Consider the following 16,879-nt stretch of genomic DNA (forward strand, 5'->3'; position numbering starts at 1 on the left):
GTGTGTTTTAATTGTACTTTACTTCTTTAAAAAGAACTTTGAAGACTATTCCTTAAAGAAACAGCTATCGCCCCACCTTCACAAAACACATACTGTAAGCCTAGGACTCAGCTGAGAATGCATCTGTAACTTTTTTCCAAAGAATAACATATTATATTATTAGTCTATATAATTATAGAATAATATGGTAACACCACACTGGTATCCTTCCTTACATCGGGTAAACCATAGCCTCAGGACTGAAAGCAAATGTATTTTAAAAATACTGTATATATTGTATGTAAAACACAGAAAATATAAAGGTGCATGTAACTGGGTCATCTTAGAGCTCAGATCTTTGTCATCATATCTGCAATTTTCCATACAGAATTAGCATACAATATGTAGCTCATAAATAATATACAGTGTAATGACATTTAAAATGTAAGTGTGTATCTAATGCAAAACTAATTCAAAGTAGGCATTTGCAGTGTGTGTATGTAATGGGCCATGTGGTATTGCATTTGTATTTTTGTGCCTCGTTACACAGCTTTGTGTAAGATGTTTTTTTTTACTTACTGTAATAATTACAGTATTATGCATTAAATCATTCCTTTCTGAAATATGAAAACAACTTCAAACTAAACACAAAAATCTCTTACAACAGTAATCTCAGTTAAAACTAGTCTAGTATCTCAAAGCGTCCTAATATGGGTAAAAACTGTAAATATGCAATGTACACACAGAAAGAAGCACAGCAAGAATTCATGACTGTCAAAATGACAAAAGGATTTAACTGACAAAATGTACTGTTCAAGCTAGCTCAAAGTTAATGGCTAGGGTGAAGGGTGAGAATGGACCAGTATCCACTCTATAAAATGGATTTCCCCTGGAAAGCACAGCTTAAATTGATAGGAATCCTAAAGGAATCCCATAGTATTTCTGGAGATATTTATAGACTTAATGACTAGCTTCCATTCTTCATGAATGATTATTGTGGGACAAGGCTAATAACTTTGTAGTCGACAATTAAGTGTGTCATTGGATGTACAGTACCATTAATTTCTTCCACCGCAGACTGGATCTTTGAATTAGCTTGAAAGTGTCAAGCTGACCGTATATTTGCAATGCCATCTGCCTCAGAGTGCCTTCATGCAATGAAGTTTTTGCTGAAAAGTGAAGTGAGATGTGGGCCATCAAAATTTAAAAGAATTTTCACTAAATAAATGTATTTTGAGATTTTAATTGCTACTGTATCACACAGTGACTACATTAAGTAAGGACTACATTATTTCAGATTTGTCATTTTTGTATATTGTCAAACAAAAGAAATTAAAAAGATTCTTCTCATGCCACAGTATGGATGATGGAATATATAGAAATTTAGGAAAATCTGGGTTTATCCAGAATACAGACATTTTAAAAATATCAGAAATGCAAAAATAAAACCTCTGCCGAGTATCTGCAAATCGATTTAATTTGCTTAGTTAGTGGGACAAGTTTATTCCATAATATGAAAACCACTGATAACAACAGCGCTTCCAGATTCAAAACGTTTATGCGATGGGTTTTTGTGTGTCCACTATGGGGCAAATCACATCAGTACACTCAAGTGATCCTTTCACTTTCTAGTATTAAAGTGGCTCTCCAGCAAAGCAAAAACATTAAAGTCCACATTCTGTACCCATTCATTTTACCCACTCTTGTGTTTTTGATATGTTGTTATTCATTTGGTTGCAGCTTTTATCTAAAACACCTTGTATTTTGTGCTCATTGAAGCACCCGGTCATATATTTGAAGCAATTTTCATGAAGTACCATATCCAGTGGTACAACAGCAGGACCCAAACATGGCTTTTGAACCGACAACCTTCCAGTCACAGTTCCAGAGCACAGTAGGTTGTGTGTTTTATGCTTTGCTGCTGCAAAAGACAACACTTGAAAACACAAAGGCTGCTTTGATCATTGGACTTTTGCTACTCAACATAAAAAGCATGCACAATACAACTACAATTATCAGTGCCTACCCACTGTATATTCATCCTACAGGGATATCTCATTTCTATTCATGCATCAAGTTGAAATTCCTCTTTGAAAACAGATCTTTCTTAATTTTTGGGAAGAGGACTCAAAGAATTACTGTACATTCCATTTAAAGTGCTTGAAGTATATAGAGTATTTCCCATAGTATAAAAAGATGAAAGGGTAATAACACATTTGTTGCCTGCTACAGTAATAAGCATATAAGAAGAGACATTCTTTCAAATTATGGCCTATTTTTACTGCTGAGTTTGAAACTAAAATGTTTTTACATTTTCAATACAATTCATACCAACAACTCTATTCATGTCTATCATATAATACAATATATAAGGAATTAATAACAACATTAAATCACCTGGTCATGTTCATTTAAATCCTATGGATGTGCTTTTTGGTTTTCTTCTTTACAAAACTCCCCATTTTCATGATGGTCATACTAGACCACACCTGCAAACAACTTCAATTAGTTTCTGACCCCAGGCTGAACTATTTCAACTTCACACTTCCACTATAACTATTTATTAATACAGACATTACTTCAGGCCAGCATAACAGCTAGGCACTGTCCCAGATATATTAAAACAAGATGTGAAATACTGTTTGAGCTTCTAAACATGTATGTGCCATTTACTTCACAGACCATTTAAATGCTAAGTAATCTCTCCCTCTGGGTTCTGATTATTTTGTACAGCAATCTTATGAGCATACTTCAGAACTGGATTTGCACTTGTGAAATAGAATTATAAATGCCTGCTTACAATATTTTTGTGAATAAATCTATTGAACGTTCTGGTTAAACTGTTGCCATGTTTGTGAGGATGTTATTTTGCCAAAGATTCATTTTAGCAGCTGGGTAATTTGTATTTGTATGAACAACTTATTCCTCTGTTTGTTCAGTTTGATGTCTCACTCTTTCTGAAAGTGTTTTTTCCCCTCTAATGGCTACTACATTTCAATTATTATGCATATAAAGATGTCACTGACAGGCAGGTATTTCTCTTAGTCAAGAGGCAGCCTGCTATCAATTGACACAATAAAAAGCATTTGGAGGAAACTAATTTAAACCTGGGTTTAGACGGCAACAATAAAACCCGAAGAGCTCCTTTCAACATCATAAATTAGGATTTCAGCCTCAATCTTCTGCTCACTCACCACTTTAAAGTAAAGACTTTGTGACGAACAGGTTAACACTGATAAATTGTAACAGTGAACATGAGGCCATTTCCTCTATACAAGTTTGCATCTCTGTTCATTTTGATTTAGCCCTCAATATAAATCCATATTCCACAGCAGTGTTTGAGCTTCCACATCAGTATAGTCACTGGATTTATCTCATTGCTACAGAGAGAGAGACAACCTTCTCCCATTAGATTCCTGAGAAATTACTTCATTAATAGGGATTCCTATAACCCAAACATCACAATAACGCAATCACTTTTCTTTATTTTTCCTCATGTTCCTGACTGGGGATCTTTCCGATACTCTTTTGGTGTGATGTAATTAGTAGAGTATCACAGGGATCTGTACTATGTGCACTGTTCTTCCTAATTTATTACAGTATATTACTAATTCAGATTCTGGTATAGTAAGTTAACTATTCAAGTTTGCAGAGGATACCAAATTCGGGAGATTAGCTAACACTGTAGAAGCAGCAAATGAAATTAAAAGAGACTTAAGATAAACTTTAAGACTGGCACCTGTCAGATGATATTTCATGAAGATAAGTGCATCGTTTTTCTTGTAAGTGGTAAGAACAAACTACAGTATATATACAAAATGGGAAATGCTGAGACAGAAAAGGCAACTTATGAAAAGAAATTGTGTATTTATGTTGACACACCACTAACATCTTTAGAACTTCCAAATAATGTGAGGAAGCAATAAAATGGCTGTAGGCTCTATAGTTAGAATTCAATTATAAGGATGTCCCATTGAAATTCTAATTAAAGTCTAATTTAGAATACTATGTACAGCTGTGGTCATCATTTTACAAGAAATATATTGCAGCTGTGGAATCAATCCAGAGAAGAGCAACCAGATGCATCCCATAATATACAAGAATGTCCTGCACTGACAGGTTGAAGGACCTGTTCAGAACCTTTTTAGTCCTGAACAGAGGATATATGTGTTAACCTGATTCAAGCAGTTAAAACTCTGAAAGGCATTGACAAAGTCAATGCATTGGACTTCATAAGAAAAAACAGTGGAACACAATCTAGCAGACACTGAAACTGGAGGATTGTCCCAGAGAAAACTGGAGGAACGTCTTAACCCAAAAAGCTATAGGAATATGAAATTAACTATGCATACATGTTGTTATAGCCATTGAAAGAATCATGCCTTCTTTCAATGGCTGAATGAAAGCCTTGGATCAATTAACTACTAGCAACCAAATAGGCCAGATGGGCCCAAACGACCTCCTCTTAATTGCATCCTTTCTTATGTTACTGTGTTCATTTAAAAGAAAACCATTTTGGTCAAGAACAAGATAAAAGCCCTGTGTGCACCTGAAGGTAATAAAAATGGCGAAGTCAATATTTCTCATAATGTTAATGACATAAAATGAGAATTGTTTTAAATTAAACACAACCTAAAAACGTTATAGAATCTAACAATAACTCTGCCTTTTGCCCTGACTCTTACAATTGCAAGCCAAGTGACGGCAGAAATCAAAATTTGTCCCACGTGCTAATTGCAAATTCCAAAAACACATGCTTGATGTCTGGTGTTGGGACATTTACAAGGGGTGTTTGTCAAAGTGGCACTCACCCTCAAGGAATCGGCCAATATTTAAATAACTGGGAGAAATGCAGGTTTGATTGAATCTATGCATCACACCCCTCTCTGATGGTAAATGAAGACACTGATCCAGAATATTTATTTCTGAAATAGACTTTGTAGTGCTTAAACCCTTATTAATAATGGGTCCATTCAAAATACAAAAATAAGATTAGGCTATGCAGTATCGTTTTCTACATATTAGCACAATATGCACCTGGAGTTAGTGTGACTGACACCAGCAACCACGGATTATTAAATTAATCAAATGTCTTTCACCAAGCAAAATAAATAATTGCAATGTATTACTCTGGAAATATTCCATTGCAGTCATTAAGTGCCCATATAGCCTGCTTGCTTTAAAGCCATGCTATTTATTACTTTTGTGTGCATGTAAGTTTAGATTTAATACATCTGCTGTGGACTTCATACAAGACTACAGTCAGAAAACATTTGCAACTTTTCCATTTGTCCTTTCTTCAGTTCTGAATGACAAGTAAACATTTCTCAAGGATAAGCTGATGGAGAGAAAGTGTATGTGAGGTAAGGTAGAATCCGTAGTTCACTTTTTACAAACTGAATACGTGTCCTGTAGTATTTTATGAACTAGCTGCTTTTGACTTATGGAAGGAGTGACAGTACTGGGAACGCTTTCATTACATCTAAGAATTATTTTATGGAACCAGACAACCCCTTTGTTATTAACATTACCATTATCATTTGGTGGCCTACAAAGCTTTGGTAAAAGTGTAGAGTATACAGGTGACAGAAAGCTTTCTTCGAGGGAAATAAACACTGTCAAGCAATGGACATTATGAATGGTCTAATAACCATCAGACTGACATCACAAGAGGATTGCTGGTTTTTTTTTGTTAAGCTGCCTGAATCCTTTGATAGTCAAAAGCATCTATTAGAAATGAAAGGATGAGTTGCAGAAAAACTGAAGAGGAAAGTATAGATACAGGAGCAGTAGATGTATTTTTCTTTCTTTTCATGAGAGCATGGTAAGAATTCTAATTATTACTTATTACAAGTCAGTGATACTGCAATTCATTAGATTCTTCTTTTGAACTGTTGTTGTATATTTGAGCGGGATTGCTTTAAAAAAATACTCAGCTGGATATTTATCGTATTGGATAACAGCCAATATTATTAAACAAATGTATGAAAACCAAATGTTTTTCACTTCCCTATTAGAAACATTAGAAATATTCAATCTGTAGACCGATTAAAAAGGTGGCTTCTTGACCACAAGCGAATCCTGCAGATTAAAGCTGCAGCATGTTACATTTAAAACATACTGCCCATCAGATGAAATTAACAAATTGAATCTGGATACATACAGTAGTAGTGCTTCTGAACAAAGGGTTAAAGGAAGCTGTTTCACAAAAAACACGACGTAAAACAACATAGTGCTATGACCCAGCTCAGAAAGCACACATTTGTCATCAAGGACATTCAAGGAGTATGATTCCTCGGTTAAATAATTTCAGTGCACAATAATGCATGCTGTACTATGACTAAAAAATGGTTTTGTTCTACTCAGGCTATTTGCAGTTAAGCTTGAGGAAAGACCGTTTAAGTATTATTTAAGATAAATTGATCAAATACAGTTCAATTACCTGTCCTAAATTTAGTATTAATCAATGACCTTTGATCATGCCAGACAGAAGGCCCCACTGCCCTCTCTCTTCCACAAACACCTGATGTTTAACTGCTATTACTGTTCCACAAATGTACAGCCTGGCACTTTAACATCTCACTGCCTTTGGCTCTTAACCACCCTGGCTTGCTCACTCCAGCATTTTTTTCTTCAAAGGTAACCACAGTGTCCACCCAATCGATACAATAAATCTGTGTCAAGGAAGCACAGCAAAGATTTCATGCAAATTCTGTCAACTAACATTTTACTGCTATACCTAATGTATAAATGCTTAACAGTTGTTTGTAAATAAAGCACAAGGTCTGGGATAAGTCACCAAAGTAACCTCTAAATTATATATAAATTAGAAGTATATGCATGTGTACTGTGTACATTTTTCTAAAACAGCAGATGTGTGATCCCAAAGGTGTGTGTAAGAAATATGTTGTACACTATATACAGTACAGTATATATAATGGATTTAATATTCCAAGAAGTGCAGTCTAATTATGAAATGGTTATACTGTATTCTGATTTGGCCTCTACGCTTAAATGTGCTTTTGGGTCCTTTCGTTTATCTGTTCAGCATCAGTTTCAACAAAAGCATAATGTCTTTGAGACACAGAATGCGTACATTTTATTTTGAAATAATATTCCCTGGAGCCTGATGTAACGATATAAACTAGAAATATGCAAAAGGCATTAGCTTCAGAATAAGTCGAAAGAAGTCAAATGCGCTTCAGGACTGAATTCACTAAATGGTTCTAATAAGTTACGAATCAAAAATGCTACTGTGTAAGAAAAGACTCATCAAAGCCTCTAAACTCTACAGTGGATTTCCCGAGAGATCTTGATCAGAAAGCGCTGTTAACTAATCTTGCTGGCACTCACACAGACAATATTCACAGTGGACAGTTTCTTAATTACCATTCCTTAATGTCTGTATTAAAGAGTATACGGAGTGCCTCCCACCCCCAGACCTAAAACTATCAAACTAAGAAAATCGACAGACAACTATATTTGTCAACCATTCACTGTACCAGTAAATACAGTACATAAATCAATTAAATACTTGAGAAAAAATAGCTATATAAATTAATTTTGTAGCTATAGCAGTTCCAAACAATAATTTTGGTACTTTTTAAGTGGCGTAAAATCCGTTGGCTTTTATTTTACAGTACTTGAATATATTCTGTTCATTCATATTTAATTTAATCCATTTCCCTGTTTTTTCAGTTACGTAGAACGAGGCAATTGAAAATACTGGGTTATCTCTATCTGGCAGAAAGGCACATAATGACAGGCTTTGAATGCATTTCAAAATGTTCATGTTAAATAAGTTCCGACGCTTATTTTCACCGACGAATTTGGTTTGGCACTTCCTCCTATGAGTTTATTGTGCGTTCATACCGCAGAAGAACGTAAAATGAACTAACACACGTAGTCACATAGCGTTAAAACAAGTCAACGCTACACTAATAGTTTTTTTTTTGTATGGTTGCTGTTTAGAACTTATGGGGATAATTTAAAAAAAACTTTATAGACGGATGATTGGATCGCTAGAAGTGATGCTTGGAGTATAAGATAAAAACCTCCTGGAGAACTGATCAGAGAATTCACTTATTTAGAAAGGGAAGTGATGCGTGCTTAATGCGCGTCTGTTTCAACATACAGTATATGTACAAAGTTAAATCTTACAGCTTCAAGTGTGAAAAGTAGTCACAAAATCAGAAGCCTGCCGCCGGTATGTTTTTCGGTGATAAACATTTTCAGAAGGGGGGGGAGGTCACACTTCGTGATAATTTATTTGTCTTGAATGTGTTTCGTCTCGCTTCTCCTCTTCCCCTCCAGTGCTATTACAGATGAGCAGCGATGCTGAAAGTGACAGCTAAAGTCTGGTTGGAGTCGATCTCCAGTCCAGCACCTGATCTATGGAGTTACTTTATTGTATAAATCAAAGTGGCCAGACAGGCTTCCTTACCGAGAACCAGCAACTCATCTGGATGACACGATTGATGTTCATTCAGTCGTTTTACTACCAAGGCGATTAAATCCTTCTTGGCTCTGGAAAACCACATAGGCTAAACATACGAGCCGGCAATTAATGTTCGCAGTATATTAGAACACTCGTATACAATTTTAAAGTGTTTAGAAGTCGCTGCTATCATCTATGAGAAACAAACTGGAAAATGGCGCTTTAACACGCTGAAGTGGACTGAAAATAAGACGTTTACCAGAAGAACATGCACTTTTATAATCCGCACGGTCTCGCAAAACAGTTCCCAGTCACCTTTTCTGTAACTGTACTCTGGTTTGTACATTATAGGCAGAATACATACGATTTCGAAGAATCGTTGAAAAAACTGTAAACTGAACTGTACTTGCAAAGCAAAAAGTATCCTTAAGAATACCCTACATCACCGAATAATATAGCCTTGAGGTCAAATGAACTGCATGCAAGATCCTATTCTAACTTTGAGGTTTACTACCCCACACACAGTTTTTTGTATCGCACTTCAGTCTTTGGTTTACCAAATTCAACAGTCCTTCCGAAGAGTTTGATTCATTCACTCATTCATTCATATACGATTCAAATATACGATTTGAGCATCTTGTTGCTGTACAGACAAAATACAACTATTTTTGTGAGCATGCAATTTACAAAAATCATACTTTTGAAAATAGAATTGAAAGCATTTCATTTCAATCAATATGCATACACTTTTAGGGGGGAGATGTTTAGAACTATTGGCGTATAGTAACTATACACCAAAAATCCAATATGCAGTATACACAATTCCACTCACCTGACTTTTCTAAGCTTTCCGTCAGCCAAGCTGAACAACTGTTTTCAATGAGGTATTTCCAGTGGTTACAGTATACTTTTGTTGCGCTTCATGGCATAAATCAGCTCATCTCTAATTACAATTTTGTCAGGAGTTGCTCAGCACAATGCAGACATGCTGATCATAAAAAGAAACCCATCTTTAAAATGTGAAAATAAAGTAATAGTTCCTATCTTAAAGACACCCCCCGCCCCCTTTCGCTTTGTGTTATTCCTTGGTTTATCTCGAATTCCAGCACATTTAACTTCGGATCAAACGGGCTCCTCTGGCTGTCTTTCGTGGCTTTTCCCATTCAAAAGCCTGTGATTTTGAAGATCCAGTTCTTTACTTCAGGAGAAAAAAAATACTTCCCTCTTCCTGGAATCCTTGATTTCCAAGCTTAAGACGGATGCTGCTGTCGCTTTATTTTCTCTCTCTTCTAACTTATTGTATTTAGCCCCAATAAGTCGATCCTCTAATATTGCATCGGAAAAGCCCCTCAACTGATTTGCAATGTTCAAGTGCCTCCGCGAGCTGCAAAAATCGATGAGTGGAGCGCGCTGCAAGAGTTGTGTATAGTCCCAGATCTTCACTCTCTCTCTCATTAAACATGCATCCACAGATACAGTAGTGACACAGGCTGTCTAAGGAAGGACGCTGTTCTTCAGCACTAACCTGCTTTGAGCTGAGAGAGCCGAAAGTAATTACATTCTTTAACCACGCCAGTTTTTAGCTCAATAACGGGAGATATGTAGACTGTTCATCCCCAAATACTGAAATCCTACTCTACATCGTGTGAGTACCAGAAACGAATATTATATTCGCTGAAAATAAAATGAATATAAAACAATACCTACCGCCTCCTTGTGGCGGGGAGAAGTACAATGTCCAGTTTCTCGAAAACGTCTACTGTATATACAGCAACATTTCGGAGAAATGATGTATGATAAAAATTTAGTTTTTACAAAAAAATCATGGCTAGGCAATAACCTTTTAACCACGCACAGCTGTTATTTTCACAGTTCTGTAGAGTGCAAAATTTGAAAGGACCTAAACAATTCATATGTGACTTTCTTGAGTCACATATATACACTATACAGTTACTGTATTCTTTAAGCATTTATAAGGATCAAGAGTTAGCAAAGTAAGATCGCAGAATTAATAGAGGTTACATGAAGGACAATACGAGATCATTGCTTTCTGCGCCATGAAAGTACAGTGTATATTATAGAGATAATTTATGCTATGTGGGTATGTGTAAATATACAGTATGTATTGCATGTATTAAGCGTCAGTGTTATGAACTAAACAAAAAAAACCCGCAAATGTCCAGCTATCTGAGCTTTGAAATCAACTAGCCTTATAATCATATTGCAAACGATCTTCAAACTTTCATTTTACAGTAACGCACCTGCAGCACCACCTTTGAAAGGGTCAGTGGATACGAGGATAAGGGAAACTAGGGATAAAGAGACTTCACCAAAAATAATTTAGCGTTATTAAAACAATTCAACAACAATAACCCTGTTGTTAAACGCGATTTGCTTTTCAAGGATAGCAACCATCTGCCATTTAAAAAATCCAGGTCGGATTTTCATTCATGTTTCATTAGGGTTTTTACTTTGGAAAAGAAAACTCTGCTGTAGGTGCCGATTTACAGAATTTTGGCACATGTTATTGATCCGTTACCAGCGTAGGTGGATGACTACCACATGAGAAATTTCATTACACGCCCGAAATACTTGCACAGCGGCCCCGCTTTTCTATTTTTGCTATCTTGTGTGTGTGTGTCACCGCGCTACAACTGGTAACGCGAGCAGGCTAATGCAGAACTTCGCTAACTCGATTACATATTTACGTCAGCTCTCTCGTTAAACAGAAGCAGGCATAATTCCGAATGAACGGACCTGAGCTAGAGCTAATTTTTCTAGCATGTAGTATTTAACCCTTACCTTTGACAAAGCTGGGGGAGGAGAGGATATACGCACAGATTACTAACATTTATCCTTGACATTTCTTTTTCTGTGTGACCTTTGGTTACTTTGTAAAAGGCAGCCGCAATAATTGGTGCATCAGAGACCTAGACTGATGTCAGTCCACTAGGCACTCAAGGTTTTACTTCGATGTTATAATTTTCGCAAATTACGTTCCCCCCTTGTGGGGATTAGGGTTAAATGTCATTATACATGTTCGTCTGAGTTGATAGGAATGTTTGGATGGCTTTCAACAAATGCCTAAGAAAGTACAACCCCCTTCACACAATAATGCCATATGGCTTTTGCATAATGATGTACTGACATTACAATCATTAAGAATATATCAGGGAACTACATTAAAATGTTTTATTAAAGAAATAATCCATGTCGCTGGATTGTTGTTGGTAAATCGTTGTTATATCCAGTGTCTTCTGATTTTCTTTATTCTGATCCTGAATTGAATCTAAGATTTAACTAATTACTACTTTTTTTAAAAAATGTTTCTAGTTCTGTAACTGTGAGAGATTTAAAATGTACCTATAAATCACATTATATTTTATAAATATTATAATGTTTTATAAGTAAAAACTACAGCTTTTTATCAGAAAGTAATTTAATTAAACAGCCTAATGACCATCTGACAGACCAGGAACATAAATACTTGGAATGGGAAACTCTTGGACACTGGCACACAAATAAATAATATTAAATTCTGTAATATGAAACCAATAATAATAGCACAAATCATCTCTGTTAAATTCACTGTCAGTTAAAAATGTGCTTTTCATTTGTTATTTAAACATTCATGTGAGTTAAAGCTGTCATTTGATTAGGAGGTGGCTTGCTAATAAAACACTGCACTTAAACTTAAATCGCATCCTTCTTAAAAATAATACAATTAGGATCAGAATTTTAAGGAAAAAAACTAAAGTTTTGTGAATCATGTTTTTAATAGATTACTATATTACGATTTGTCTTAATATACTATCTCCAGCACAAGGCTGGAAATGGAAAAGTGGAACCAATGTTTTTCAGCAGGTCATCATACTGAACCCCATTACATGGATTTGCAAATCTGAATAGAGAAACAAACTTTGGGCATATCTCAAAAGACCAAAACATACAAAGCTTATAACATTCTGAAAATAAATCAACACACCATCTAAAAACTGACCACAGGCCACAGTGGATGTGACTATTTGAATGTGACTGCTAAAGATACTACAGTTGTATCATTTTGTTTTGGAGTGTCTGTCCTGTGAAGAAAAGAGGGATGTTGCTTTTCTGGCTTCTAAGAGGTGTAAATGGTATACATTCCTAATATAGAGTGGGGCCATTACTAAACCTGCTGCACAATCCTTACTATAATCTCAGGTAGTGAATACCTTTCAAATGGTCCCAGAAGGGTATTGCTACTGTAGAAAGGCTAGCACTGATTTATCCTCCAGACAATGTCTCTCCAATAAAGAAACCTACTGTAACTGTATTGTTCAATGGCCCAAGATGCACAGATAACACACCACTCTCATCTTCTCCTCTTGAGCACATTGGGTATTAGTTGTCTTCCAAGGTGCTCCTTCCTGTATGCTTGCATTAAAAATAGGCTGTCTATAGGATGTCTCAAGATCCTGAAGTAACTACACAGTGGTCACCTCAGAGTCACAGTCTGCAGGGGCTGACTCTGGACAAGACCAGTGTTTTAGTAAGGCTCCCAAAGTCTCTGAGTACTGTTTAAAGTGACACCAAATTTATGTGGCACTTGTTGGGGGCCTGAATTCAAATCACTATTGAATTTGTGTAAACAAGATCTAGTTACAAACCCACAATATTGTATATTTAGAATTTTGAAGAATGATAGCTATTAAGAAAATTAAGCACATTAGACACGCATGAATACTTGAATTGTGTCACATTATGCATACTCCTATTATCTGTCATATATTCACGAAGATCCAAATATCAATGATGCATATTAGTTTGTACTAAATGTGAATTGGCAAAGAAACATTGCATCTGGTCAATCAGTTTGTGCTGAGCTCAGATTCAGTACCTAAAATGATTCAGGAATATTTCAGAAAGATTTGATGGATCACAAATGAAAACAAAATTTTCCAGAGCATCCCAACATCAATATACTGTATAATATGTCTATGTATTTATATATGTCTTGACAGAAGAATATCTTCACCAAGCAACATTTCATCATGAAAGGTAAGTCTTATCAGATAAGTGAAAATCAATATACTCAATCGAATTTTCAGTGATAGTATGCAAATGATAGTAAGTCATTTTATGTTCATGAAAACTGTTCATAGTGTAATGAATTAGTGTAACTGTGAAAGAAAATAAAGATATTGCACTTTGAATCTTACAGTATATCCATATACTATTAGCTGTGTTATTAATGAGTGATTTCTTAATATGTTTTTTGCTAAAACCAGACCTTACTGTATGCACTCCAGTGCATTTTCTTCAGACTTGGAATTAGCTAAAAACACTTACTGTACCGGCTAAAGTATTTGCCCATGAGAATTTTGGGGACAGACCTATCCTGTCTGTCTTTATTCAACCATGACACTTATTTGGCAATCCATTGGTTTTCCATCATGTAGCAACTTCCACATTGTTACATTTAGAGGTCTCCAAATGCACAAGATGCTCAGCCTCATCCTGCCTATTGTTTTTGACCCTGCATGATCTGTAGCACCAAGTGGACATAACTCTTTCAGTACTAAAATTGAAATTGTGTACCCATTCACAACTAAGTTAAATCTTTCATTATTTTTAAAGACAATACCAAGTTAGCAAAAAAACAATGCTTCATTCTCCATTCAGATTTTCAGTTCTAAGACATAATACATGAAGTACAAAATCTCTTTGGAGTGTGATATACAGTATCAAATGGGTGTTTCTTTTTCTTTTTTGTTGTTAATTGATATCCTAAGTAAACCTTTTTTCCCCAGTATATTTTATTTTAAGCTATCTATATTCATACAATGGTTTGAAATATTTAGGAGTTTAAGAGTGTAATACTGTAGGACAGTGTCACTCGAACACTGCTTAGAACCTGCTCTTTTTTAAATAACACAAGGCAGATGTACCCCCATTTAATTATATTCTGATTTTTCAACTGAATCTTGCCCAAGTATATTGTTTTTTGATGGTGTGAAAAAAGTCATTTTCATCTGGTTCATGGACTGATAATGTCCCCAGAGAGACTAGGTTGAGAGCTTCTATAGCTCATAGCATTCTGGCTTTGAGTGAGTATATTTTGCCATCTGGAATGAGATTTGATTGCCACCTTTCCTGTTTACTGAACCAATAAACTACTGGCTTTGGGATAAATTAAAGACCTGTAAAATGTTTCCATGAACTTGTGGCATATTCTGTATATGCTCACAGCATCATTTGAGAAATCATTGTAACACAGTGTTTTATCCCTTGGCTAATTTCAGATGAAAGAGATTCATTTGACCAACTTTTAAAATTCCCTCATAATTCACACAATTTTGAATACTCATAATGCTAACAAGAGAATCAGAAGTGGCAAGGTTTGAATCTGACTTCCATTTTCAACATCGCAGCTATGTAAGGGAAGGGTTCATTTTATCAAACGAAACATTTTAAACACTGAAAATCTCTTAGCTTCTTCCAAATTGATTTCAAATGACAAAATCCACAATTGTCTTGTCAATCAGAGTTATGTATGAATTCAATTTTTTTCAATACCAATTCTTTAAGAAAACAAGAAAGGTTGCAAATGGAGTTATTCAGTCCATGAAACCCATCTGGGAGTTAATAGCTAATTGATCCAAATTGATTGATCTCATCCAGCTGTTTCTTGAAAGAGGTCAGGGTATTGGCTTGAACAACATTGCTGGGTAGCCTGTTACAGACTCCCACAATGCTTTGTGTAAAAAAATGCCTCTTGTTCTTGGTTTTAAATGCACGTTTCCACTTGTTTCCTCTGGTTAATGTTTCAATTTTGACTCTGAACTTCATTAGCTTGACTTTACCAATGTGATTTAGCAGTTAACTTGCTTAAATCGTACCCTCTTTCAATCCGATTCCCATTTCCAATTTGTTTTTTACTTTCACAGAACTGTGAAAGTTCCCTCAAATTTGAGAATTGATTCAAGGAGGGAATTGTACTTAAGAAATGGAAAATTTACCCCTACCTCAGAATATAGCTTTTTAAATATTGGTGCCTCCAGGTATATTTCTTGGCAGTAAATCAAATAAAAAGTTGTAATGCTAACTGATAATACCATTTACAGGAGTAGTGTACTAGTATGTAACAGGGGTCAATCAGTGTGAACTTTTGTAGAAATATTGTTAAATGCTGTTAAAAAGTTATTCTACTATTTAACTGATATAAGAAAAATGACAAGAGATGATTGAGGCCTGAGTTCATTGAGCACCGTGTTCACAGAAAGGGCACTTTTTTAGTTGCGTATCCACTCTATTAGTTCTACCGAAGCTTCTAACACTTATCAACGTGGCATTTATATGCTGCTGCCTGTGGAATCCTGCGCTCCAAGAGATAATTTTTGGTCACTGACCTCCTCTGTTGCCCCCCACCCCTTCTTCTTTGCTCATTTTAATAAGAAGTGTAGTGTTGAGAATGTTAGTCATCTCTGGGCCACTTGGATGCATATGCACAGCTAAGGCATGTATAGTATTATAGATTATATATAACTTGCTCATGTCTTAGGACCCTCCAACAAATAAAAATAATGTATCAGGCCTCTGCAGGCAGGAAGTACAGCCTAAACAAGCATGTGTTCCTCAAGGTTTTGAAATATTTGCAGCATAGTTCCATTACATTTGTCTAGGAGGATCAGGTTTAGCTTATGTAGAGACAAAGTCAATGGCATGTGGGATCGAAATGCACTTTCCAATGGTTCAACCAGTTTTTGAAACGATTGAGATATGGGGATTGGTCAAGGATCCCCACAAGGGGAGCTGATGGATCTCTATCTTGTATTTCTCAAGCCAACCACACATTGTCTGGCACTGACACAGCCTATTCATCTGACAGGGGGTTGCCAATATTTATATATCTTATTTATCTTTTATTGGAACTGCTATAGGATTGTTGCCATACAGAGAAGAATATTTTTAGATTAATCTTATATATAGACTGTAGATCATTATCCCTAGATAATGTAGATCAGTATCACTTTTTACAACAAAATCCTTTTTCAATTTTCAGCAACTTCAAATTTGTTATGAAAAACATTCAATGCTGGATGGCAAGGAGTGCAAACGCCAAGTTCATTTTTTTCACAGGTTGACTTTTTGGCTTGCAATAAGAAGGTGTGAAAACAAAGCTAAATGTTAATTCTTCCTGACACAGTGAAGTCATGCATAACAAAATGTGAAGTGTATTTCCTTGACACTTTACAATAATAAAGGTTTCCACAGAAATTACTAAAGTCTAATTGTAAGAAACGTTTGTAGACGTAATACTTTAAGGAGTATCCTTAATGGCTCATCCAGTACATACCTCCAAGCTTGCGGTGATAGCCAAGAGAGATACTGTATGTCTCATGCAATCAGTGATAACTCTCCTGTCAGGCACTGTGGGTGTCACGCTATATGTAGAAGATGACTGGCTATGGTAGGTGGGTGGGT

The 16,879-nt window shown here is 35.7% G+C and overlaps 1 protein-coding gene across 2 annotated transcripts in view; it reads right to left on the reverse strand.

Annotated features, from left to right (window-relative positions):
* Positions 1-16,879, reverse strand: part of il1rapl2 (interleukin 1 receptor accessory protein-like 2) — a 299,082-nt gene that overhangs the window by 270,836 nt on the left and 11,367 nt on the right. The window contains exon 1 of one of the 2 annotated variants that reach the window (XM_088596850.1): positions 9,249-10,044. The exons of the other annotated variant lie outside the window; for it this stretch is intronic. The gene's annotated coding sequence lies outside the window, so the exon portion shown is untranslated. Of the gene's footprint in view, positions 1-9,248; positions 10,045-16,879 lie in introns of those variants that run through there. 2 annotated transcript variants of the gene reach the window in all.

This window comes from Lepisosteus platostomus, chromosome 10, assembly GCF_059453375.1.
Source record: "Lepisosteus platostomus isolate fLepPlt1 chromosome 10, fLepPlt1.hap1, whole genome shotgun sequence".
Classification (NCBI taxonomy): domain Eukaryota; kingdom Metazoa; phylum Chordata; class Actinopteri; order Semionotiformes; family Lepisosteidae; genus Lepisosteus; species Lepisosteus platostomus.